The following is a 27,951-nucleotide window of genomic DNA, read 5'->3' as shown; positions in this document are numbered from 1 at the left end:
CTAAACAAAACGTTCAAAGTAGCACGGGCTATGGTGAGCCCGTAATGAACGTACCTGGCACAGGAGCGGGGCTGTAACTCCATTCACTGACAGGTTAAGGGACATAATTCAAGAAGAATTGTATTCGGTCCGTTTAATTACCACAAGCTACCACAAGCTACCACAAGCTACACAAGCTTCACAAAGCTTCCTGGCAATACATTAGTAATGAATAAATATGATATATTTACTCATTATAATGTTGGTGCTGAATGTACAACATGAAAAAACAATTTTAATCTGAAAAAGTATCTCTTTATAAAGAAATTAGACGAAAATAAAGAGCCGGTGACGCCAAATCAAGTCGACGATCCAAGCGTCGGTTAGGTTAGGTTAGGTTAAGTTAGGTTAGGTTAAGTTAGGTTTAAGTTAGGTTAGGTCAGCCTAACCTAACATTTATTCATTACTAACGTATTGCCAGGAAGCTTTGTGAAGCTTGTGTAGCTTGTGGTAGCTTGTGGTAATTAGACGGACCCGTTGCATTAGTTCTTAGAAAGCACTGAACATAGTTCAACATGATTTGCTTCACAGAACAGTGCGGCTAGTGACTTCTGCAGCATCTAGCCTACCTTATCATAATGCATTATATATTTTGCCAATTCCATTCACCTGGACTGTAGTTCCAGGCAAGTGTGGATGGCAATTTACCTTGCCAATCGTTTATGCCACTATTTACATTTTACCTAAATATTAAGTTCACTCTCTCAGCCAGAATAATAATTATATTCATCACTTAAAGTTATATCTGTATTTTATCTTGATTAAAACTTGCTACATGCTGTTTGTCCCTGAACTAGGGACAAAAAGCACCTTGACCTAATGGTCGTAGAGCCACGTTAAGAAAAGTACCTGAGAGGTTCCTGTGGCTGGCCGCCTTGGCAACACACTAGTCTGTTTACATGTGACAGCTCAGTCCCCTCCCTACTCGGCCCCCAGGGACCCCAGGCGGCCCTTGGGCCCAAGGGACCACTGGGGTAAAATAGCCCCCCTACCTTCAAGGAGGCCCTGTTATTCCATTCATTATTTGGCATGCCTGCGTTTTTATTTCTTTTATGTTATATGTATGTATTTTTTATGTCTCCTTTGTTTTTGTTTTTAAGATCTTATGCCACGTATATGTATTTTAGTAGTTTTATGTAGTAATATGTTTAGGGGTCACTGCTTGAAGGACCTATAAGCGCCCCATGCCTTGTATTCACCTAGTTGTGTTTGCGGGGGTTGAGCTCTAGCTCTTTCGGCACGCCTCTCAGCTGTCAATCAATCACTGTTTTTTCGCATATACGCGCGCGCGCGCGCGCACACACACACACACACACACACACACACACACACACACACACACACACACACACACACACACACACACACACACACACACACACACACACACACACACACACACACACACACACACACACACACACACACACCTGTTCAGGTCTCCAAGAACGCTCTGTTGAATGCCAGTGTTGGCACTCTTCTCCCAGCCCAAGTTGCAACCGGTGTTAGGAATCTACAGGACTGCCACGAAGTTATTCGACATATCCTCGAAGCCCAGGACCATTCTGTCCTCCAGGTAGACACGTTTACTCGTCCCCCCTCGTGGTCGTCGCTGTCAGCCCCTTTGGGGTTGTGAAGACATGACCTGAAAGGACATGACCTTTGATGGTAGGACCCTTCCGCCCTCTGTCATTCTTGCCGGTAATAAGTGCTGGAAGTTTGGGCATGGTGCCCTCCGATGCTCCAGTACTGTCTCTCTCTCTCCCTTGTGTGGGGACGAAGGTCACTCTAAGTCATTAGCTTTCTAACATTAGCAATAAAAATGATGGTAAGTTTCTTGGCCTATTCCTAGACAAGAGACTCAACTTCACTACCCACATACAACACATAACTAAGAAAGTCTCTAAAACAGTTGGTATACTCTCCAAAATCAGATATTATGTACCTAACTCTGCTCTCATCTCTCTATATTATGCACTAATCTATCCCTATCTCAACTATGGTATCTGTGCATGGGGTTCAACCACTGCAAACCACCTCAAGTCCATCATCACCCAGCAAAAATCTGCTATCAGAATAATATCAAATTTTGCTTTCAGACAACACACTTGACAGACAACAGACAACATCCCTTGTTTAACTCCCTAAACATGCTAAACATAATCTCACTCCATAAATTCTCTTGTGTCAACTACATTTACAAAACCCTGTTCTTAAATGCAAATCCTGCTCTGAAACTCTTCCTGGACAGATGTAATAGGACCCATTATCACCACACCAGAAATAAATATCTCTTTGATATCCCCAGAGTTAAACTTAATCTGTGTAAACACTTTATGCAAATAAAGGGACCCAGTTTATGGAACTCACTCCCTACTGAATTGAAAAGCTGTCCAACTTTTACACCATTCAAAATCAATACTAAAAAGTACCTAATTTCATCTTCATAGTTTTTCACTTTTTGCCTTAAAATTGCACTGTATCTATTGCTACCCAATCTCCCAACCTTTATGTTCCCAATTTGAACATCTTTACCATTGTGATCATTGCTGTCTTCTTATATGTGCTGCTAATCTGCTGTATGGTGTTTATAAATCTTGTTTATCTGTATCTTTTGCTACCCAATCTCCCAATCTTTATGTACCCAATCTGAACTTCTTTACCATTGTGATCATTGCTGTCTTATATGTGCTGTCAATCTGCTGTATGGTGTCTATTAATCTTGTTTAAATTACTAATCAAGCTGTCAATGTAATCAATCAGAGCTTTAATATAACAATGTGCTTTAATATACTTACTAAGCTCTCTCATCTCATTTTTCTCTTGCAATGTATCTTTATCATTTATCAATTCTGATAGAAATTACCTACTTAAAATTATCTGCTAGATTAAGGACCTGCCCGAAACGCTGCGCGTACTAGTGGCTTTACAAGAATGTAAATACTGTACTATCCAATGTATTCTCACAAACCCAATGTACCTTCTTGTATATATATAAATAAATAAATAAATAAATAAATAAATAAATAAATAAAGTCGGAGTGCACTTCTCCCTAGACTCGCTGCCTCAACTTGCGGTGAGGCCCACCCTACCTTCTTCCTGCGCGTGTGTACATTACAAACTTGAGGCAGCCGTCCTCACCTTGAAGCACCTGGAACGTTTGTCTTTTCCTGAGGCGAGGTGCCAAGTTCGCCCTCTCCCCCCTTTCGTCTCTTATCGTCTCACATGTTGCACTCTTCCTCTCCTCGTCCTTCCCACCTTCCTCAGTCTCACAACCGCTTCAAGGCCTTAAACCCGGACACACCCACCACCTCCTCCTCTGTTCCTTTAAGTTCTGTCCCGAAGGGTCCCCCTCTTGGTTCTCTGTCTGGGGAAATCTCTGTCAAATCTTAACAGAACGAAAAGGCAATGTAAAGGATCTGAGTGTACTCATGTCGGAAGACCTTATCTTTAAAGAACACAACACGCACACACACACACACACACACACACACACACACACACACACACACACACACACACACACACACACACACACACACACACACACACAATGAAAAGGATTAAGACAGAAGAGGACTGTTTGAGGCTTCAAGAAGACACAAACAAACTGAAGGAATGGTCGAACAAATGGTTGTTAGAGTTAACCCCGACCAAATGTAATGTAATGAAGATAGGTGTAGGGAGCAGGAGGCCAATTACAAGGTATCATCTGGGAGAGGAAATTCTTCAGGAGACAGAGAAAGAAAGAAAAGGACTTGGGAGTTGATATCACGCCAGACCTGTCTCCTGCAGCCCATATCAAGAGGATAACATCAGTGGCATATGCCAGGCTGGCCAACATACGAACGGCATTCAGAAACTTGTGTAAAGAATCATTCAGAATTTTGTATACTACATATGTCAGGCCGATCCTGGAGTATGCAGCCCCAGCATGGAGTCCATATCTAGTCAAGGATAAGACTAAACTGGAAAAGGTTCAAAGGTTTGCCACCAGACTAGTACCCGAGCTGAGAGGTATGAGCTACGAGGAGAGACTACGGGAATTAAACCTCACTTCGCTGGAAGACAGAAGAGTTAGGTAGGACATGACCACCACATTCAAGATTCTGAAGGGAATTGATAGGATAGATAAAGACAGGCTATTTAACACAAGGGGCACACGCACAAGGGGACACAGGTGGAAACTGAGTGCCCAAATGAGCCACAGAGATATTAAAAAGAACTTTTTTAGTGTCAGAATGGTTGACAAATGGAATGCATTAGGAAGTGATGTGGTGGAGGCTGACTCCATACACAGTTTCAAGTGTAGATGTGATAGAGCCCATTAGGCTCAGGAATCTGTACACCTGTTGATTGACGGTTGAGAGGCGGGACCAAAGAGCCAGAGCTCAACCCCCGCAAACACAACTAGGTGAGTACACACACACACACACACACACACACACACACACACACACACACACACACACACACACACACACACACACACACACACACACACACCAGCTGAACCTCACATCCCTGGAAAACAGAAGAGTAAGGGGAGACATGATAACCACCTACAAAATTCTCAGGGGAATTGACAGGGTGGACAAAGACAAACTCTTCAGCACGGGTGGGACACGAACAAGGGGACACAGGTGGAAACTTAGTACCCAGATGAGCCACAGAGACGTTAGAAAGAATTTTTTCAGTGTCAGAGTAGTTAATAAATGGAATGCACTAGGAAGTGATGTGGTGGAGGCTGACTCCATACACAGTTTCAAATGTAGATATGATAGAGCCCAGTAGGCTCAGGAATCTGTACACCAGTTGATTGACAGTTGAGAGGCGGGACCAAAGAGGCAAAGCTCAACCCCCGCAAGCACAATTAGGTGAGTACAATTAGGTGAGTACACACACACACACATGCAGACAAATTGGATTGCAGACAAAAAGGATTGCAGACAAATGTAAAACAGAACCAGGTCTATTCTATAAATTCATAAACAACAAATTGCAGGTAAAGGATAATATTCAGAGGTTGAAAATGGGAAATAGATTCACGGAAAGTGAAAAGGAAATGTGTGAAACATTAAACGAAAAGTTCCAAACTGTGTTTGTACAAAATGAAATCTTCACGGGAACCAGACACAATAAGAATTCCAGAGAACAACATAGAGCACATAGAGGTGTCTAGAGACGAGTTTAGTTAGTTTAGTTAATTTATTATGCACCCCATACCCATCTTGTAGGCGGTAGTGGAAAGGGTTACAGAGGCACATAATGGGCTCAGGGACTGAACCCCACAATTCATTTAGCTAAGCAAGTTACAATCTTGATGAGCTAGTTACAAAATTCAGTATAAGTCGTCACATCAACAATGGGTTCGAGATCGACCTCAATTACAGGTTCTAAATTAAGCAACTGACATATGTGGAGAGCTAGTGTCACAATTGATATGTTTGTCCTGCACACCGCCCCCCCCCGTCCAGTGGGCAGCGGTGGATAGGTTACAATCACCTACAGTTAGCAAACTGGGGATATTTGGCAAAAATTTCTTGTAGCAGATCATTTTGAATGAAATATTTACACATCGCTGGAACATTGGTTATAGAATTGTCTCTAAATTCACGTATCTTTTCGCACTCCATTACATAGTGACGGAGGGTGTGCGAATAATTTTGTTGACACAGTTTTACATTTGGTCAGGTCTACTTCGGTAGATAATGCGAATTCCCAGAGATACTTGTAACCGAGTCTAAGCCGAGCAGTAGTAACATCTAGAAGTCTGCTGATTTTATTGGATGAACCACAGATGTGTGGCTCCTCTTGCATGATAGTATGATGATAGATGGAATTACTGGTGTCAATTTCACTTTGCCTCAGATCTACAAGATCTTGTTGAAGTTCTCGGTGTGCTGCTGCTCTCAGATTGCTCATTGACAATCCAAGGTTACACTCAACGGCTCCTTTAAAGGCAGATTCTTTGGGTAACTTATCAGCTCTATTATGCATTCGGAGGCCAACATGAGATGGAGACCACATAAAATGGATTCTGTTACCATCATTAATAATTTTGTTGTATTTGTGTCCAGCTTCGGACACGAGCATGTTACAGTTATGTCTTAAAGAGTTGAGACGAAGTGGAAAAAATGCTCAAGGAGCTAAATAAGAACAAAGCAGTTGGTCCAGATGGAGTTTCACCATGGGTTCTGAGAGAATGTGCACCTGAGCTCAGCATTCCATTTCAACTGATTATTCAGGCATCCCAGTTTACAGGAGTTGTAGCTGATGTGTGGAAAAAGGCTAACATAGTTCCAATCTACAAAAGTGGAAGCAGGGAAGACCCTCTTAATTATAGAGTTGTATCATTGACAAGTGTAATAGCTAAAAATATTGGAAAAAATAATTAAAACTAAATGGGTAGAACACCTGGAGAGAAATGACATAATATCAGACAGACAGTATGGTTTTCGATCTGGAAGATCCTGTGTAACGAATTTACTCAGTTTCTATGATCGAGCAACAGAGATATTACATGAAAGAGATGGTTGGGTTGACTGCATCTATCTGGACCTAAAAAAGGCTTTCGACAGAGTTCCACATAAGAGGTTGTTCTGGAAACTAGAAAATATTGGAGGGGTGACAGGTAAGCTTCTAACATGGATGAAAAATTTTCTGACTGATAGAAAAATGAGGGCAGTGATCAGAGGCAATGTATCGGACTGGAGAAATGTCACAAGTGGAGTACCACAAGGTTCAGTTCTTGCACCAGGTGATGTTTATTGTCGACATAAATGATCTACCAGTTGGTATACAGAATTATATGAACATGTTTGCTGATGATGCTAAGATAATAGGAAGGATAAGAAACTTAGATGATTGTCATGCCCTTCAAGATGACCTGGACAAAATAAGTATATGGAGCACCACTTGGCAAATGGAATTTAATGTTAATAAATGTCATGTTATGGAATGTGGAATAGGAGAACATAGACCCCACACAACCTATATATTATGTGAAAAATCTTTAAAGAATTCTGATAAAGAAAGAGATCTAAGGGTAGGTTCTAGATAGAAAACTATCACCTGAGGACCACATAAAGAATATTGTGAGAGGAGCCTATATGCCACGCTTTCTAACTTCAGAATTGCTTATAAATACATGGATGGTGATATACTAAAGAAATTGTTCACGACTTTTGTTAGGCCAAAGCTAGAATATGCAGCAGTTGTGTGGTGCCCATATCTTAAGAAGCACATCAATAAACTGGAAAAGGTGCAAAGACATGCTACTAAGTGGCTCCCAGAACTGAAGGGCAAGAGCTACGAGGAGAGGTTAGAGGCATTAAATGTGCCAAAACTAGAAGACAAAAGAAAAAGAGGTGCTATGATCACTACATACAAAATAGTAACAGGAAGTTGATAAAATCGATAGGAAAGATTTCCTAAGACCTGGAACTTTAAGAACAAGAGGTCATAGATTTAAACTAGCTAAACACAGATGCTGAAGAAATGTAAGAAAATTCACTTTCGCAAACAGAGTGGTAGACGGTTGGAACAAGTTAGGTGAGAAGGTGGTGGAGGCCAAGACCGTCAGTAGTTTCAAAGCGTTATATGACAAAGAGTGCTGGGAAAACGGGACACCACGAGCGTAGCTCTCATCCTGTAACTACACTTAGGTAATTACAACAAGAGGCCAGACACAGGATACCGAATGGGAAATGAAGTACTTCATGAAACGGACAGAGAGAAAGATCCAAAACCTGTCTCCTGAACCCCACATAAAAAGAATTACATCTGCGGCATACGCGAGGTAGACTAACATCAGAACAACCTTCAGGAACCTGTGTAAGGAATCATTCAGAGCCTTGTTACACAGCATATGTAAGACCAATCCTGGAGTAAGCGGCCCCAGGCATGGAGCCCGTAACCTTCTCAAGCACATGTCGAAGCTGGAAAAAGTTCAGAGGTATGCCACTAGGCTAGTTCCAGAAATAAGAGGCATGAGTTACGAGGAAAGGCTGCATGAAATGCACCTCGCGACACTGGAAGACAGAAAAGTAAGAGGAGACATGATTACTACCTACAAAATTCTCAGAGGAGTTGACAGAGTAGATAAGGATAAACTTTTTAACACGGATAGTACGCGAACAAGGGGACACAGGTGGAGACTGAATACCCAAATGAGCCACAGGGACGTTAGAAAGAACTTTTTCAGTGTCAGAGTGGTTAACAAGTGGAATGCATTAGGCAGTGATGTGGCGGAGGCTGACTCCATACATAGTTTCAAATGTAGATATGATAGAGCCCAGTAGGCTCAGGAATCTGTACATAAGTTGATTGACGGTTGAGAGGCAGCACCAAAGAGCCAGAGCTCAAACCCCCGCAAGCACAACTAGGTGAGTACAACCAGGTGAGCGTGCACACACACACACACACACACACATACACACACACACACACACACACACACACACACACACACACACACACACACACACACACACATACACACAACTCCCAACACAACAATCCCAGATGTGAGGGGGGAACCCACAACCAGCTACCCAGTAACACCAGAGGGGAGGGCAACCCCACCACCCTCCTCTGCATAGAAAACCCCCCTACCAAAAACCCTCCATGCCCCCACTCAAATGCTCAGCCAAATGCCCCTCCCACCACACCCCATTCCCACCCTTCTACCCCTCCCCTCCTCCTGCCATGTACCCCCTTTCCCCTTTTCCTTCCTGTCCTCCCTCCTCCTTCATCCCATACCCTCCCTGCCCCCCCCCCCACCTCTTCACTTGACCCCCACGCCCCTCACCCCAGTATCCTCTGAGACCCTGATATCCAGCTCACAAATCCTCACACCCATGGAACAGCTTCCCCCATCAGCAGAACACTCACCAAGGAGGCGATTTGAAAAGGGACATAAGAAAGTGAGCTTCAAGACAATGTACACTAACATAGATGGAATTATAAATAAAGCAAATGAACATGGAGAATGAGTACTAGAGGAAAGCCCAGACATAATAGAACTCACAGAAACAAAACTAACGAAAACCATAACAAATGCAGTGTTCCCACAGGACTATTATGTTATAAGGGAAGAGAGAGAAGGAAGAGGTGGTGGTGGTGTAGCTCTGTTGGTAAGAATAGGCTGGGATTTTGAGGAGATGGTTATTCAGGGCTGTGAAGGTTTCAGTGACTACATAACAGGTACCATAACAACTGGAGGACAAAAAAATATAGTCGTAGTCATATATAATCCACCACCAAATGCCAGAAGACCCTGACAGAAGTATGATAGAAACAACATGGCCACCATTAACATAATAGAGAGAGCAGCTTCTGTTGCTAGCAGGAATGGATCTGGACTACTAATCATGGGAGACTTCAACCACGGGAAGATAGCCTGGGAGAACAGAGACCCGCATGGAGGACCAGACACATGGAGAGCTAAGCTGCTGGACGTGGTAACAAGAAACTTTCTAAGCCAGCACATCAAGGAACCAACAAGAATGAGAGGAGAAGATGAACCAGCAATGCTCGATCTGATATTTACCCTAAATGAGTGGGATATAAGGGAAGTTATGATGGAAGCGCCCTTGGGAATGAGTGATCATAGTGTATTGAACTTTGAGTACCTGGTAGAGCTAGGAATTATCTCCCCCAAAAAGAACTAGGAAACAAAGAACTAGGAAACATAAGGTTGGCATACCGAAAGGGAAATTATGAGGAGATGAGAAGTTTTCTGAAGAGATGAGAAGGGAAATACCTTGGAACACAGACCTCAGAGCTAAGTCTGTACAAGATATGATGGACTATGTCACCCAAAAGTGTCAGGAGGCAGTATAAACTGGTTCATCCTGGCCTAAAGGGAAAAATCCGAGAAGCAAAAGAAGAATCCATGGTATAATAGGGCATGAATGGACGCAAAGGAACTGAACAAAAGGGCGTGGAGGAACTTCCGGAATAACAGAACACCAGAAAGCAGAGAGAGATAACAGAGAACCAGGAGCCAGGAAAGCTGCTATTGCATATATATATATATATATATATATATATATATATATATATATATATATATATATATATATATATATATATATATATATATATATATATATATATATGTATATGTATATATATATATATATATATATATATATATATATATATATATATATATATATATATATATATAACGCTGAATTGTAATGTCAATCCTGACCTTAAAAGCGTCCTAGAAGGTTGTAACAGAATCCATGAGCACCACATCAGAAACAAATACCTTTTTGATATTCCAAGAGTACGACTAATCAAACTAGATATGCTCTACAAATCAAGGGACCCAGAATGTGATTTTTTTTTTTTTTTTTTTTTTTTTTTTTTTTTTGAGATATATACAAGAGTTGTTACATTCTTGTACAGCCACTAGTACGCGTAGCGTTTCGGGCAGGTCCTTAATCCTATGGTCCCTGGAATACGATCCCCTGCCGCGAAGAATCGTTTTTTCATCCAAGTACACATTTTACTGTTGCGTTAAACAGAGGCTACAGTTAAGGAATTGCGCCCAGTAAATCCTCCCCGGCCAGGATACGAACCCATGACTTAGCGCTCGCGGAACGCCAGGCGAGTGTCTTACCACTACACCACGGAGAAATGACCTTCCCAATCATGTTAAAGACTGTACCTCTCCCAACCAGTTTAAGATAAAAACTAAGTACTACCTAATTAACTCCCTGTAACCTACCTTACCCCTAAAATGTCAACCCATGTCTGCTATTTTTAAACAATGCTGTTTGTCGACCAATTTGTATTTTTGCTATTTTTCTGCCATGTTCCCCCTTTTTTATTTGTATATGTTCTCAACACAATTTATACGTTAATCTCAATTAGTATTAAGTTTTAGTCTTTAGTGTTTTTCCTGCCCGAAACGCTTTGCATCATAGTGGCTTTAGGCACTGTATGTACTAGCTCTACCTATAAATCCATCAATGTTTGTATCACACCTTGTATGTATGTACTTTACCTGAATAAACATTTGAATTTGAATTTTGAATTTGAATTAGGAATGAGTAATGTTAGGGTGAGAAGAGAAGCAGAGAAAAATTATGAAAATGATATAGAAAACAAAGCCAAGACCGAACCAAAACTGTTCCACAGCCACATCAGGAGGAAAACAACAGTGAAAGAACAGGTATTGAAACTTAAAATAGACGTGGACAGGTATACAGAGAATGACAAAGAGGTGTGTGAAGAACTCAACAAGAGGTTCCAGGAGGTCTTCACAATAGAACAAGGAGAGGTCACTGTGCTAGGAGAAAGGGAAGTGAACCAGGCGGCCTTGGAAGGGTTCGAAATTACGAGAGATGAGGTTAAGAGACACCTGCTGGATGTGGATGTTAGAAAGGTCCAGACGGGATCTCGCCATGGGTACTGAAAGAGTGTGCAGAGGCACTTTGCTTGCCACTCTCCATAGTGTATAGTAGGTCACTGGAGACAGGAAGACCACTATAGCTGGACCTGAGTTAACTGTTCCTAGTAATGTTGCTATGCAGTTGGCAGTACCTATTCCTCTAGTGAAGCCAAATATGTGTTTATGCAGGTCTCTAGGCTTCCACAGTAGCCTATTTAAGACCATCCGTTCTGCAGTTTTACTAATGCATGATGTTATTGAAATGGGTCTGTAATTGCCAGGTTCTCTCGGCTTAGGGATTGGAATGAAGTCTGCTTTCTTCCAAGAGGTCGGTAGTTAGCCTTGCTGCCAAGATGCATTGATAACGTCCAATATCCCTTGTTCTCCAGCAGGACCTGCATGTGCGATCATTGAGTATGTAATGTTATCAGCACCTGGTGGAGTGTCCTTATCACCTTTTTTGGCTCTGATCAGTTCTTGTTGGTGAAGGGACAGTCACATTCGTCATTTGTAGCTATGCTTTCATGAATGGCTATCAACCTCTCTTGCTTTAATTGTTCTTGCTGCCTTCTGACCATTGCGGGAAGCTGATATGAAGCTGTTCTTTCTGTAAATTGGAGAGCAAGTCTCTCAGCCTCCTGCAATGGTTGAATGTCTTACTATTTTTAAACAATGCTGTTTGTCGACCAAATTGTATTTTTGCTATTTTTCTGCCATGTTCCCCCCTTTTTTATTTGTATATTTTCTCAACACATTTTATACTTTAATCTCAATTAGTATTAAGTTTTAGTCTTTAGTGTTTTTCCTGCCCGAAACGCTTTGCGTAATAGTGGCTTTAGGCACTGTATGTACTAGCTCTATCTAGAAATCCATCAATATTTGTATCACACCTTGTATGTATGTACTTTACCTGAATAAACATTTGAATTTTGAATTTGAATTTTGAATACATGCCAGTGGTCGGACTGGTCGACCTGATATGCTTTTAATCTGACCCCATATCTTATCAAGACTACTATGTTCATTTAGAGTTTGACACCACTCAAACCATCTTGCCTCCTTTACCTCTCTAGAAACTCGTCTTGCTTCAGATATCACCGCTCTTAGCAGAGTTCTTCCTTCTGGTGTGGGGTTTCTCTTTAGATGTTTTCTGAAGATGTTGACTCTGTGGTTTTGTTCTTTAACTTCATTACTATAGAACCATTAGTTCTTTCGTTTTGTGTTTCCTGTGATAATGATTGGAATAGCTTTGTTTGCAGCAGCTGCAATGGCTTCCTGGAGATTTGTCTCGTGTATATTCAAATCCTCAGGTGGCGAGTATGTTGCATACCATTTTTCAAGTTCTTCTTGGAATATATTCCAATTGGCCTTTTTTAGATTCCACCTAAGTTTTGCAGGTAGTGTAGGAGGTCGTTCTATGTTTAGTGTTGTGACAGTAGCATAGTGGTCACTGGTGATCACCGGGCCTACTTCCCACTTCGCCTGATGCTTGAGTGCTGTTGAGATTAATGTAAGATCAAGGGAACCTCCTAGAATGTGAGTGGGTTCCCCAGTGTTGAGAAGTGTAATCTCAGGTACTTCTCGCAGAGCGGCAGCTAAATGGCGCCCATCTGCATTGGTTGGCCCAGTCGCACCTAACTCTTGATGATGAGCATTAAAATCCCCAGCAATCATTACATTTCCCTGGGTGGCCATGGCAAACACTGCCTCTGCTTCTAGTTTACGGATTAAGATTATTAATAAGTATGTACAATACCGTGTGGCTAAATTTGAGTTCAATATAGTAACTGCAATATAAATTGATAGTATTGATTATTCTGGTGAAGTTGCATGTTCAGGTACTAAAATTGCTGAACTCGTTCAAAAATATTCGCAAAAAAAGGAAAGGGAACTAGATGGATGTCACAGGTTATTATTTTACATTCGGCTACTCGGAACAAAAGTTCCAAGTAGCACAGGCTATAGGCTCACCCGTAGTGGACTTGATGACACATGTAGTATAATGAACTTTGATAATTAAGCGGAATCTCTGGAGAAGGTATAACTCTACGAATGAAAATCATATATTATGAGTTATATACAAAGTCATTACATTCAGCCACCCTGGAAATCAGATCAGTCAAATGAAACTACGAAAGTAAACCTGACCAAGACGTAAAGAAAGATTCAAAGTCATTCTAAGCCTGTATAAGAAGTAAAATCAAAACTAAGGACTCGGTAGGACCCTAAAAAGATGACTAACCAAGTTATAAGGAATGATAAAAGGGCAGCAAACACTTTGAATGAACACTTTACATCACTGTTTACACTAGAAAGATTAGACGAAATCCCAACACTCACACAAATATTTGAAAGTAAGGATAATATTTTTTTATTACTAAGCTTAGATATACACAGCAGTGTACTGCTACCTTATACTATATATAAGATTACAGAGTGTAGATAAAAAAAACTGGCTATAAGTTTATCTAATATCCCCATCTCACAGGATGGTTTATCATACGTGGAATCAAGAGAGAACATGAAATGCGAGGCTCAGCTATTAGCATGCACTTACAAAGTCAGGGTACAGCATATGAATATATTCCAATATTCGTGAGTGTATGAAGTAATTACAGAGCTCAAAGTACCTCATACCATTTGGGCTGAAATCACTGATAACAGGGCAATCACAGATATAGTGTTGGAGATTATGTCCTAGGTATTGTTCACATAGTTTACAGTGAGGAGAACGAATTAAGGGTTGTTGCACGTTATGGGAATTAAGATACCCATAACGTGCGACACAATTAGGAAGAGCATTGACAAACTAAAAGACTCAAAAGCCCCAGGTGTAGGATGGAATCCAATGTAAAGTCATAAAGAAACTAACAGAGGCACTATACCTACCACTGAAACTGCTTTTCAGAAAATCTCTGGACCAAAAGAGTTCCCTTAGATTGGAAATATGCAAATGTCACCCCTATTTAAAAAAAAAAGGCAGAAAGAGCTCGACAGAAACTACCGCCCGATCTGTTTGACATCACACATCTGCAAGCGCATGGAGGAAATCCTAAGGGAGCGAATCATTCACCATCTCAGAATGAACAATCTTGTAAAATCAACGCTGTTGGGATTGAGTACTACAGATGTTGGAGGTAGCATGTTTGGAGCAGATGCTCTTTTGTTTATGATCTTGTTAATAATATTTCATGTACCTGATAATGTTTTTTGTTGTTGTTACTGGCGGAGAAAATAAAACCATGTGGACGAAGATTGTTTGTCTGACCAAAACCGTAACAAACGCAATGTAAGCTTGTTAAAAATAGATCCTGCTTTTCAAACCTGCTTACATTTTTGGAAACGGTTACGAGCTATTCAGACAAAGGACTTCCGGTAGATCTAATTTACATGGATTTTGCTAAAACTTTTGACAAGGTACCATATGAAAGACTAGCAAGGAAACTACCAAAAATTTGGTAGACGCTTTAGTAGTTCATTGTAGTTCATTCATAGTAGTTCATTTAGTAGTAGTTTAATCATTGTAGTTCCGATATACAAGAAGGGTGACAGAAAGGAGGCACTGAACTACAGGCCAGTGTCCATAACTTGCATATCATGTAAGGTGACGGAGAAGATAGTGTGAAAAAACTAGTAAAACATCTGTAGCGAAAGAACTTTGTAACGCAGCATCAGCATGGGTTCAGGGATGGCAAATCTTGCTTCACAGGATAAATTGAATTCTATAAGCAGCTGATGACAAAAATCAGGCAAGAAACAGAAGGGTTCAAGACTGCATATTTTTTATACAGTACCCTTTGTAGAAAGCCTTTGATACAGTACCCCATACAAGACTAGTGCATAAGCTACATAGACCTTGCGGTTACCTTGCAAGGGTTTCGGGGCTCAACGTCCCCGCGGCTCGGTCCTCCCCGAGGCCTCCTGGTTGCTGGACTGGTCAACCAGGCTGATGTACGCAGTCTGCTCGCAGTCTGATGTATGAGTCACAGCCTGGTTGATCAGGTATCCTTTGGAGGTGTTTATCAAGTTCTCTCCTGAACACTGCGAGGCGTCGGCCAGTTATGCCCTTATGTGTGGTGGAGGCGTGTCTACAGTCCCCGGTGTGAAGAGGTAACACACTCGCCTGGCGTTTGGCGAGCGCTTTGACCTGGGTTCGTATTCTGGCCGGGAAGGATTTACTGGGTGCCAATCCCTAACTGTATCCTCTGTTCACCCAGCAGTGAATGGCTACCTGGTTGTCAAACGATTTGGCGAGTCATATTCCGGGGGAAATTAGGATTAAGGACTTGTCCAAAGCGCTATGCGTGCTAGTGTCTGTACAAGAATGTAAGAATTCTTGCATATATATATGTAAATAAATAAAAGTCTCTGGCCTCTGATGTTGATAAAGTTCCTCTCTTAGAGTACCTGTAAAAGCAGTAACAAAAGTAAAAGCAGAGTACTCTCTTAGAGTACTCTGCTTTTCAACTGGGGTATTCTGCACATCCTACCATGCTTCATGTGGTGTTATTTCTGTGTTCAGGTTTGGGACCAGCCCCTCTAATATGCGGCAGGATGCAAGCAGGAGTAAAAGGAAAGGTACTCCATTGGATAATTTAATATATACCCAAGCAACAGAATAAAGCGAGTCACTGTGAGGGGTGAGGTCTCAGAGTGGCGAGGCGTCCCCAGTGGAGTCCTACAGGGTTCAGTCCTTGGACCTATCATGTTTCTGATATATGTAAATGATCTCCCAGAGGGAATAGACACGTTCCTCTCAATGTTTGCTGATGATGCAAAAATTATGGGAAGGATTAAGACCGAGGAAGACAGTATGAGGCTATAAGATGACCTAGACAAACTGAAGGAATGGTCCAACAAATGGCTACTAAAGTTCAGCCCAAGTAAATATAAGGTAATGAAACTAGGCGAGGGAACAGGAAGCCAGACGCAGGATACCGAATGGCAGGGGGGGGGGGGGACTTTTTGAAACTGACAGAGAAGGATCTAAGAGTTGACATGATTCATTGTGTCGGAGGACAGGAAACCAGATTGTCTTCAAACACGTTAGGCTTTGATCGAAGCTCCCCCCCCCCCCTCCCAAGGTCGAATTACTGACCCCGCCCAGGATGCAACCACACAACAAGCTGACTAACCTAGCAGTAAAAGTACCTGCTTACTGCTAGGTGAACAGGCGCATTATGTGAAAGGAACTGTGCCCAACCATTTCTGTCCCGCCCGGGATACGAACCCGGAATTCTCCATTGCGCGTCGATAACAAAACCAACTTTACTACCGGGACCCTCATATCACGCCGAACCTGTTTCTTGTAGCCAACATCAAGAGAATATCATCAGCGGCGTATGCATGGCTGGCTGACGTCAGAACTGCCTTTAAAAACTTGTGTAAGGATTCATTCAGAACCTTGTATACCATATATGTAAGACCAATCCTGGAGTATGCTGCCCCAGCATGGAGCCCGTACCTTGTCAAGCACAAGACGAAGCTGGAGAAAGTTCAGGGGAATATATGACTAGTCCCAGAACTAAGAAGCATGATTTACGAGGAAAGGCTGCGTGAATTGCATCTCACGTTGCTGGGAGACAGAAGAGCTCAGGGAGATGTAAACCACATACAAAATTCTCAGGGGAATTGACAGGTTAGATAAGAACGTATTATTTAACACAAGAAATGTATGTTTATCACTCACAATGCTTATAATATGCTTATTGTTTGTGATGTGTGTCTATATATATATATGAACACGATGTACTGAACGGGGTGAGAATAGCTTGAGCTACCTCATCAATTTGTGTGTATTTATACCTCAATACACTTATTTAAATTTCAATTAGAGATGCAGAACCAGTAAACACAATAGGTTAAACAGAAATTGCGAGAGGAACAGAGACCAAAACACTGTGCAACTAAGCTGAGCATTCCACTCCGATTAATATTCCAGACATCCTTGTGCACAGGAATCTTAGCAGATACTGCATATGGAAAAAGGCAAACATAGTACCAACTTATAAAAATGGTAGTCGAGAAGAACCTCTAAATTATAGACCCGTGTCATTAACAAGCGTGGTCGTCAAAACACTAGGAACAAATTGTTAAAATCAAATAGGTTAATCATCTAGAGAGAAATGACATAATAACGAACGGACAGTATGGTTTTCGAACAGGAAGATCTTGTGTAACAAATCATCTTAACTTTTGTAATTAGAGTTAGAGCCACAGAGATACTACATGAAAGCCACAGAGTCACTTAGAGCCACAGAGCCACTTAGAGCCACAGAGATACTACAGAAAAGAGTTGGTTGGGTTGACTGTCTATCTGGACCTAAAAGAGGCTTTTGACCGAGTCCCACACAACAGCCTGTTCTGGAAACTGGAACATGCTGGAAGGGTGACAGGGAGACTTCTGACATGGATGAACATTTTTCTGACAGCCAGATGAGGGCAGTAATCAGAGACAATGTATCTGACTGGAGGAGTGTTACCAGCGGAGTACCACAGGGTTCAGTTCTTGCACCAGTAATGTTCATCGTCTACATAAACCATCTACCACAAGGAATACAGAATTATATGAACATGTTTGCGTATGATGCTAAGATACTGGGGATGACTAGAAGTCGCAGATGATTGTAATGCCATTCAAAACGATCTAGCTAAAATAAGTGCTTGGAACGTCAAGTGGCAAATAGAATTCAATGTGACTAAATACCATGTTAATGAATGTGAAATCGGAGAAAATAGGCCACACACAACTTACAAATTATGTTGAAAGTCATTACAGAACGTTAATAAAGAACGAGACCTAGGGAGGGGGGGGTTTTGGACAGTAAGCTGTCGCCAGAGGAACACATAAAGAACATTGCACTTATATGCACTTATTAAATAAGCCAATATTGACTATAAGCAAGTGCGAGAACGGGTTGCATTGTGAGAGGAGCGTGTGCGTCGCTTTCCAACTCCAGACTTGCTTTTAATTATATTGAATGGTGAAATACTAAAGAAACTGTCCATGACTTTTGTGAGATCAAAACTGGAACATGCAGCGGTTGTATGGTGCCCAGTAGGCTAAACAAAATCTGTACATCATTTGATTGACAGTTGAGAGGCGGGATCAAAAGAGCCAGAGCTCAACCCCCGCAAGCACAACTAGGTGAGTACACACAAACACCCCCTTGCGGCTAAGTGGATAGCGTTTGGGGGGGGGGGGGTCGTAGTCCAAAGAGCTGGGATCGATTCCCGGCCGAAGCGGAAATAAATGGGCAGTTTCTTTCGCCTGATGCCCCTGTCCACCTAGCAGTAAATAAGTACCTAGGAGTTAGAAAGCTGCTGCCAGTGCATTCTGGGGTTGTGCGTGTGTTAGAGGAAAATATATATACAGTAGACATAACAGAGGGGATAAAAGTGATCGGTCAGAAAGGCGGGTTCCAGGAGCTAATAACTTGATTCTGCAGACTCAACTAGTAAATACATATATATACACACACACACACACATACGCAAACACAATCACGCACACATACGCAAACACAATCACGCACACACACGCAAACACAAGCACGCACACACACGCAAACACAAGCACGCACACACACGCAAACACAAGCACGCACACACACACGCTCACACACACGCAAACACAAGCACGCACACACACACGCAAACACAAGCACGCACACACACACGCACACACACACGCACACACACGCACACACATACAAATACGCACACACACACGCAAACACATATTCAAATACGAACACAAACACACAGACAGACAGACACACACACACACACACACACACACACACACACACACACACACACACACACACACACACACACACACACACACACACACACACACATACTTGATAAGATCATGATAAGATTCAGATTCAGATTCAGATTCAGATGTTTATTCAGGTAAGGTATATACATACAAGTGATGTTACATTAATGGATTGATATATAGATAGAGCTAGTACATACAATGCCTAAAGCCACTATTACGCAATGCGTTTCGGGCAAGAAAAACATTAATATCTAGAACTTAATACTAATTGAGCATAAAGAATAAAAGGTGTTGAGAACAAATACAAATAAAGATAAAAAAAAGGGGGAACATGACTGAAAAAGCAGCACAAATACAATAGGTTGACAAACAGTGTTGATTAAAAAAAAAAAAAAAAAAAAAAAAAAAAAAAAAAAAAAAATAACAGACATGGGTTGACAATAGAGGAGTGAGGTAGATTACAGGGAATTTATTAGGTAGTGTTTAGTTTTTATCTTAAACTGGTTGAGAGAGGTACAGTCTTTAACATGGTTGGGAAGGTCATTCCACATTCTGGGTCCCTTGATTTGCAGAGCATTTCTAGTTTGATTAAGACGTACTCTAGGAATATCAAAACTGTATTTATTTCTGGTGTGGTGCTCATGGGTTCTGTTACAACCTTCTATGAAGCTTTTAAGATCAGGATTGGCATTATAGTTTAGCGTTTTATATATGTATAATACACATGAGAGAATGTGCAGTGACTTAATATCTAACATATTAAGAGATTTGAGTAGGGGTACCGAGTGATGTCTGGGGCCAGAGTTGGATATTGTTCTAATAGCGGCTTTGTGTTGGGTAATTAGAGGACGTAAGTGATTTTGGGTAGTAGAACCCCAAGCACAAATACCATAGTTGAGATAAGGATAGATAAGGGAGTAATAGAGAGTCACCAGGGCAGGGCGTGGTACATAATATCTGATCTTAGAAAGAATGCCCACAGTTTTTGAAACTTTTTTTGATATATTTAGAATGTGTCCCTGGAAATTCAGCTTGTGGTCAATGAGAATGCCAAGGAATTTGCCATCTAATTTGTTACAAATTTGGGTATTGTTTATTTTGAGATTTATAAGACTAGAGGATTTATTGCCAAACAGAATATAGAAGGTTTTGTCAATGTTAAGGGTGAGTTTGTTGGCAGTTAGCCAAAGATGGACTTTATTTAGCTCAGTATTTACTGTGGCATTTAGAGCAAGAGGGTCAGGACTGGAGTAAATGAAGGTTGTGTCGTCAGCAAATAGAATTGGTTTGAGGTGTTGGGAGGCATTTGGAAGGTCATTAATGTAGATGAGAAAGAGGAGAGGGCCAAGTATGCTGCCCTGAGGAACACCAATGTTGATGGGTTCAAGAGAACAAGAGGTCATAGATTTAAACTAGCTAAACACAGATGCCGAAGAAATATAAGAAAATTCACTTTCGCAAACAGAGTGGTAGACGGTTGGAACAAGTTAGGTGAGAAGGTGGTGGAGGCCAAGACCGTCAGTAGTTTCAAAGCGTTATATGACAAAGAGTGCTGGGAAGACGGGACACCACGAGCGTAGCTCTCATCCTGTAACTACACTTAGATAATTACACACACACACAAACATACACACACACACACACACACACACACACACACACACACACACACACACACACACACACACACACACACACACACACACTAGGGGACACAGGTGGAAACTGAGTACCCAAATGAGCCACAGAGATATTAGAAAGAACTTTTTTAGTGTCAGAGTGGTTGACAAATGGAATGCATTAGGAAGTGATGTGGTGGAGGCTGACTCCATACACAGTTTCAAGTGTAGATATGATAGAGCCCAATAGGCTCAGGAACCTGTACACCTGTTGATTGACGGTTGAGAGGCGGGACCAAAGAGCCAGAGCTCAACCCCCGCAAGCACAACTAGGTGAGTACACACACACACACACACACACACACACACACACACACACACACACACACACACACACACACACGCACGCACGCACACACACACACACACACACACACACACACACACACACGCACACACACACACACACGCACGCACGCACACACACACACACACAGAGCCCAGTAGGCTCAGGAATCTGTACACCAGTTGATTGACGGTTGAGAGGCGGGACCAAAGAGCCGGAGCTCAACCCCCGCAAGCACAATTAGGTGAGTACAATTAGGTGAGTACACACACACACACACACACACACACACACACACACACACACACACACACACACACACACACACACACACACACACACACGCACACACACACACACACACACACACACACACACACACACACACACACACACACACACACACACACACACACACACACACACACACACACACACACACACACACACACACACACACACACACACACACACACACACTCCACCCTACACATCCTCCTCTACATCTTAGCACAACAGATATACTATAAGAGTAAGTAATTAGAGCATCTCCTCCAACTAGAAAGATCTTTGCACAACCCCCTGTAAAAAAAGTATACAAATTATTACTTTGGAAACACATGATATATATTTAACAAACATTAATTATACTAATAATGCTAATATGTAAGTAAATAAAACCGGCGAAAATCTTACCGTGGTTGAGGATAGCAATAATTAAAGCCGCTAGCTCTACCGTCCGCTCAGTCAGCTAGTCACACTTTGCAACTGAACACGGCCTTAACCTCTTGCAATCATGGCTTCGCTCACTATACATTTTTGTGGTTAAACTTTGCTGGCTTAGCTAGAAAATGTCTTTGGTAATACACAGTTGTGAGAGGAGATGGACAATATAGCAGAGGTGGCTGGCGCGGGCGCTTGCTTGTTGAAGTTCGCGTACGTGACTCCCTGCAGGAACTCCCATTGACCAGGTAAGAATATCTGTAGCTTTTGAAATTGCATTTGAAGCCTTGTGTTTCTAAGAGCATTATAGAGTTTATAACCGCTGCTTGTTAGTGATATAGTCACATGTATATTATATATCCTGTCTGCTGGTGGTTGTGTAGGCCTAGCTGACACTTGCTCACACTGCTACACCTGGCTAGGTACTGCTGGTGTCATATCTAACATGGGGCCTGCTACCACCGCTCCTCTCACCCATCATACCTACATTATAACCGCTAGTACCATACCTGTACTGTATAACACCTGCTATACTATATTTAACAATGTACAACTCCTATACTATACATAGCTTACAACTACTTCTACTGTATGTCACACATGCATAGTTTAGAACTCTTTCTATATCATATATGCATAGCTTAGAACTCTTTCTATACCATATATGCATAGCTTAGAACTCTTTCTATACCATATATGCATAGCTTAGAATTTCTGGTAGGCCTGTCACGCCTAACTTAGAGCTGGTACCAGACTTGTCCCAGTTATTCTGCCATGGCCTGGTCATCATATTTCAAAACTAAATTAGATTTGACTTAACAGATGTAAAGTTCGGGCCTACAAGCAGTGCTGCCCTTAAACCTGTATCGAACATGGGTATATATGGTTTTTAGAAGTAAGCCTGTTGCATATTCTCATCTCGAACAATTTAAAACTATTAATTGAGAGTAAGGAGTTGAAATTACGTTTTATTTTTCACGTTTTATGCTAGTATTTTCAATCAGTCGTGGACTTTTATGCTCTAGTTAATAAATTACCGCTATGCAAATTGGTTTGTTTAAATTAATGCTGAATAATGCAATTAAGGCTGATGTATACAAACACGATATTTCGACCGCACATGTGGCTTTACCCCACAAAGGAGACTTTCGCTTTATGTCACAAACTTATGCCTTCTTTGTGTCAGGATACGTAAGGTATACGTAGGTTTTGGTCAGGTTCAGCTAAGTGTGGCCAACTTATCATTTCCGTTTTCAACTCCCTGGCAAGAGAAAACGAGAATTTCTACGTGTTTATAATGCATGTATTCACCTAGTTGTGCTTGCGGGGGTTGAGCTATGCTATTTCGGCCCGCCTCTCAACTGTCAATCAATCAACTCTTACTAACTACTAACTATTCCCCCCCCCCCCCTCACACACATACCCAGAAGGCAGCCCGTAACAGCTGTATAACTCCCAATACCTGTTTACTGCTAGGTAATAGGGGCATCAGGGTGTAAAAAACTCTGCCCATTGTTTCTTCCCGGCGCTGGTAATCGAGCCCCGGACCACAGGATTACGTGCCCGGCATGCTGTCCACTCAGCCACGGGCCCCTGTGTGTGAGGGGGGCCCCTGTGTATAGGTGTACGTCCAACAGGATACATTCACCGATAGGTGTATACCCATCTTTTGGATGTGTGTGAATGGAGTTCACTTCACTCCTGGACAACGTGCCTCTGGAATCTATTCCGCTACCGCTCGCGATTTTGAGGTCTAATGAATAAACTAATCTAATAAAAAGCTTAATATCTACGACCATTCAATTAAAAACCGAATGTACTGACCAATTGTTACTGATATCGTCCTGCAGCGATAACACCAAAACGAGGCTGTTTGTATGTTCATCTAACCACTGACTCTCAACACCTAATAGACTGACGAGCACATCGTCTAATGTGTGATGGCCTGACAGCTTCTATATAGGTGTCCCGCACCACAGTCGACTTACAACCGGAAGGACCTGGGTTCGATTCTCGAGCAAGACGAGACGTTTAGGCACGTTTATATACACATCATGCCTCTATTCACCTAGCCGTAAACATACCCGGAAGTTAGGCGGCTGTTATAGATGGTATCCTGGGGGAGAGGATAATATTCTGGGGTGGAGGACTAGAGGCGTTACACATGCCAAAACTAGAAGATAGATGAAATAGAGGTGATATGATCACAGTTTACAAAATACTAACAGGAATTGACCAAATTGACAATGAGAAGTTCCTGAACCCAGGAACGTCATGAACAAGAGGACACAGATTCAAGGTAAGGAAACAGAGGTGCCGAAAAAATATAGTTTTCTTTTGCAGAGTGGCAGACGGTTGGAATAAACTAAGTGAGGTGGTGGAGGCCAAAACCGTCAGTAGTTTCAGTGTTATACGACAAAGAGTACTGGGAAGACGGGACACTACGAGCATAGCTCTCATCCTGTAACTACACTTAGGTAATTACACACACACACACACACACACACACACACACACACACACACACACACACACACACACACACACACACACACACGTGTCCCTGGAAGACAGAAGAGTAGGGGGAGACATGATTACCGCCAACAAAATTATCAGAGAAATTGACAGGGTGGACAAGGACAAACTATTTAACACGGGTGGAACACGAACAAGAGGACACAGGTGGAAACTTAGTACCCAAATGGGCCACAGAGACATTAGAAAGAATTTGTTCAGTGTCAGAGTAGTTAACAAATGGAATGCATTAGGCAGTCAGGCTGTAGCAACAGCAGCGGTACCAGCAACTGAACTAGTTGACTGTGAGGACCTTGAAATCAGCTATACTGAAGCCAAAACTGACGACGAGGAAATCTACGACGACGAGAGACATCCCTGCTACGCCATCTGCGCTGGTACCATGGGGTTTAAGAGTAACCACAGTACCAGACAACAGATGGCCCACAAATGCAACTGGATCATCGTAAACAAAAACTTCAAGAAATTCCCACACCCCATGTTCGTCCACGCCTCCATTATGCACTCATTCGTTGACTTCTCCAACCTCAAGAAGGAACACAACGACCCGGACTTCAACAGAAGATTCCCCGATGGACAATAAGTATTCCGCGACGAAGACGACGATCCGGAAGGAACCGCACTGCCACAAGTCATGTCAAGCGACGCCTCTAGCATGACCACCCACCTTCAAAACACAAGTACTAGAACAACAACATATGCACCACCTCAAAAAGGAAGACGCCTCCTCCAGCCAGACACAAGCATTTCACCTACACCAGCATGACAGCCAACCGCCACTCCACAAGCCTCCAGCTGCCGCAGAACGAGAACTCAATATAAATATCAACTACAAGCGCCACTCCAAGATCAAAACATCATGCCAACTCATGGTGGATAGGCCATCGAACTTTCAAGCCTCCTCGTTCCCCGTCCAAATCCTCTTCAAGCAATTTTTAACTCCTCATCCTTCTTCCTACACCCCTTCCCCCCCCTCTCCTTGCCTTTTCCAAGCTCTTTGGACATGGGTTGCGATTACATTGGGCAGTGATATGGTAGGAGGCAAAAAACTCTATATACAGTTTCAAATGTAGAACCCAGTAGGCTCAAGAATCTGTACACCAGTTGATTAACAGTTGTGAAGGCGGGACCAAAGAACGAAAGCTACATTCCAGCAAGCACAACTAGGTGAGTATACATAAACACAGAGCTTTTTTTACGACCAAAGAGCCGCAGCTCAACCCCTGCAGGCACAACTAGGTGAGTACGCACACACATTCCCAAGATGCAGCCCGTACCTTACCTAGAACCTGTTTAATACCTATTTATTGCTAAGTGAGCAGAGGCATCAGGTGAAAGAACTCTGCTCGTATTGTATTCACCTAGTTGTGCTTGCGGGGGTTGAGCTTTGCTCTCTCGGCCCGCCTCTCAACTTTCAATCAATCAACTGTTACTAATTACTAACTAATTTTTTTCCACACACACACATCTATTTATTGCTAGGTAACAGGAGGCATCAGGGTGAAAGAAACTGCCCATCTGTTTCCGCCGGGATCCAACCCGAACGCTGGGATTACGAGTCCCAAACGCTGTCCATTGAATGTGTGTGGCACTCATATGTGTGCGATAGTGTGTGCGTGTGAGTGTGTGAAACGGCTGTGCACGAGAGATCAATACGCACTCGTCCCGAGCGTCTCACTCCACCCCTCATAATAACGCCACAGTTTCATGCTCCGTGTACACCCTAATTCGTACCTGTCGTTACGTAAAGGAACTCATTTTGGGGCAGCAAAGTTATATACTGTATTGTACGGAGCGGGCTGCGGCACATGGAGTGATGTACGTGTGGCATGGAGCGAGATGCGGCACGGAGTGAGGTGCGGCACGGAGCGAGGTGCGGCACCTCGCTCCGCGCCGTACCTCACTCCATGCCGCACGGAGTGAGGTGCGGCGCGAAGCGAGGTGCGGTGCGATGCGAGGTGCCGCACGTATGGAAGTGCGGTAGGGAGCGAGGCGTAGAACAGAGTGAGGTGCGGCACGGAGTGAGGTGCGGCACGGAGTGAGGTGCGGCACGGAGTGAGGTGCGGTACGGAGCGAGGTGCGGTGCGGAGCCTTGGTGCCGCACGTATGGAAGTGCGGTAGGGAGCTGAGGCGCGGTACATGCTTGCGGCGGAGAGGGTTGGCGGGTACAAGGTGGCGGGCAGGCAACAGTGATATTGCTGACGTGTTCACCGGCGCATTCTCGCTCCTCCTGCAGTGTTGGGTGAGGACACGTATACACACGCTCGCCCCCTCCCCCCTCTCTCCCTCTCCCCCCACCTCTCTCTCTCTCTCTCTCTCTCTCTCTCTCTCTCTCTCTCTCTCTCTCTCTCTCTCTCTCTCTCTCTCTCTCTCTCTCTCTCTCTCTCTCTCTCTCTCCCCCCACACACACACACACATATGGATAACTAAATTAAATTGAAAAAGTTTATAAAAACACGTTGAATTCCTTCAAAATAATCGTAAAATCATATTGAAATGATATTAAGAAAAATGTGAAATTTATCATTCTGATTTGAAAGTGATATGGATTCAGAACTTGGTGTTAAGACAAGATAGGAATATCAGGTGTGGAATGTTGACCTCTCATTTTCTGTGACGCTGAATGCCAAGGTCAGGGCAGTATGGCGGTTGATATATACGTTATCATGTGTCGTACTTCAACGGCTCCCCACCCCCCGTTCGGTCCCTCCACCTATTCCGTTTCTCCTCCACTCATTATCATTTTCTCCTCTACACTCATATTCGCCTTTCCTCCCCTCACAATTGCACCTCTTCCTTCACTCGTGTTGTTTGTTGTTGTTTAGATTTAGTTACTTGGAACAAAAAATTCCAAGTAGCACGGGCTATGGTGAGCCCGTAGTGGACTTTATCTTCTTTCACTCATTTACACTTCCTCACTATTCTATTCTCTACCCTTAACGTATCCTCCACTCCTAAACTATTCTCTACCCAATCACAAAATCGTGTACCATTTACCTATCATCCCCAGTTTTTTTCTACCACAGACGTGGCCGCACATTTACAATGCTAACCATGAGCATATAAAAATTTCTTCTGTCCTCCATGGACAAGGTGAGAGATGTGTTAAACATATTGTTCAGTGATTTATTGAACAATCAACCACAGAAGGTAAGTGTAGTGCTTTTAAAATGCTAAGCTAACCTACATACGTAAATACATAGATACACAGAGTTACGTCTGCCCTATATAAAGTGTTCGATGTGTTCTTTACATAGTATCATTAATGTGCATTTACAATGGTGAAATTTAATTCTGATCAGCTTCCACATATACTTTATACACATACATATACATACGCACACACATATACATATATACACAGATACTTACACACATACACATACACTTATGGCTCTCCTACTCTGAGAGGGTAAGATAGCTGATAGAGAAACTAGTGTGTTATTAATCACTTAACCACTGAAGGTGATAAAGGTGCTTTTACAAGCT

The 27,951-nt window shown here is 42.5% G+C and overlaps 2 protein-coding genes across 6 annotated transcripts in view; one reads left to right on the top strand and one right to left on the bottom strand.

Annotated features, from left to right (window-relative positions):
* LOC123757979 (inversin) overlaps positions 1-27,951 on the bottom strand; it is a 195,027-nt gene that overhangs the window by 164,147 nt on the left and 2,929 nt on the right. For 2 of the 5 annotated variants that reach the window (XM_069338861.1, XM_045742049.2), the window contains exon 1: positions 889-1,002. The exons of 1 other annotated variant lie outside the window; for it this stretch is intronic. The gene's annotated coding sequence lies outside the window, so the exon portion shown is untranslated. Of the gene's footprint in view, positions 1-888; positions 1,003-3,181; positions 3,335-21,900; positions 22,030-27,951 lie in introns of those variants that run through there. 2 more of the 5 variants (XM_045742048.2, XM_069338859.1) reach the window with 2 other exon arrangements.
* Positions 22,031-27,951, top strand: part of LOC123757978 (lysine-specific demethylase 9) — a 125,943-nt gene continuing 120,022 nt past the window's right edge. The window contains exon 1 of the mRNA XM_045742046.2: positions 22,031-22,175. The gene's annotated coding sequence lies outside the window, so the exon portion shown is untranslated. The remainder of the gene's footprint in view (positions 22,176-27,951) is intronic.

This window comes from Procambarus clarkii, chromosome 40, assembly GCF_040958095.1.
Source record: "Procambarus clarkii isolate CNS0578487 chromosome 40, FALCON_Pclarkii_2.0, whole genome shotgun sequence".
NCBI classification, from domain to species: Eukaryota; Metazoa; Arthropoda; class Malacostraca; order Decapoda; family Cambaridae; genus Procambarus; species Procambarus clarkii.
Note: the sequence above shows the minus strand (reverse complement) of the source record. Positions and strands in the feature narration are given on the sequence as shown.